Genomic DNA, 639 nt, shown 5'->3' on the forward strand with positions numbered 1-639 from the left:
CTCCCCCCTCTCCCGCCTCGTCCCGTGTGCGTGGCGCCGAGGGAGGCCGACCCGGAGCCAGCACGCGCACGTATACATGCACGCAGAGGTGGGCGCGCGGGGGCGTACTTCCATGCAGTGTGAGGTGTGTATTTGGGTGGCCTTACGCGGCGCAGTGAGCACACCCGGGTGCTGGCTGCTAGAACAGATTGTCATCATCGTCGTCCGAGTAGTCCAGGTCCGGCAGGGTATCCTGCGGGGTGTAGGACGCGGTGGACGGGCTAAAGGCCTCCCCCCGGGAGAGGGTCTCACCCGAAAAGTAACCACCAGGGCGCTTCAGGTGAGACATGGGGATGGCCTCGCCGGGGTAGTCGCCATCATGGAAGGACAGCATGGCGGGGTCCTGCCCGTCCAGCGGGTTGTGGAAAAGGTCCGCGTCGTCGTCGTCGTCCTCCTCCTCCTCCTCCTGTTCGTCGGCCGGATCGACGTGGGCCATCAGGCCGGCCGACATGTCGGGATTGCTGCCGTCGACCGGGATGCCCTCGGCGTCGACCGGGCGCGGGGCCATGGCCGGGTCGGGGAAGATCAAGAGCGCGGCGGCGAAGCAGGCGGCCGTGGCCCCGGCAATGACAGCCTGGCAGGTGCCGAGGCGGGGGGGGG

The 639-nt window shown here is 68.7% G+C and overlaps 1 protein-coding gene across 1 annotated transcript in view; it reads right to left on the reverse strand.

Annotated features, from left to right (window-relative positions):
- Nucleotides 1-639, reverse strand: part of H696_05723 (hypothetical protein) — a gene marked incomplete at its 5' end in the record, with an annotated part of 11479 nt that overhangs the window by 5443 nt on the left and 5397 nt on the right. The window lies entirely within an intron of this gene.

This window comes from Fonticula alba (genome assembly GCF_000388065.1).
Source record: "Fonticula alba strain ATCC 38817 unplaced genomic scaffold supercont2.13, whole genome shotgun sequence".
Taxonomy (NCBI): domain Eukaryota; order Rotosphaerida; family Fonticulaceae; genus Fonticula; species Fonticula alba.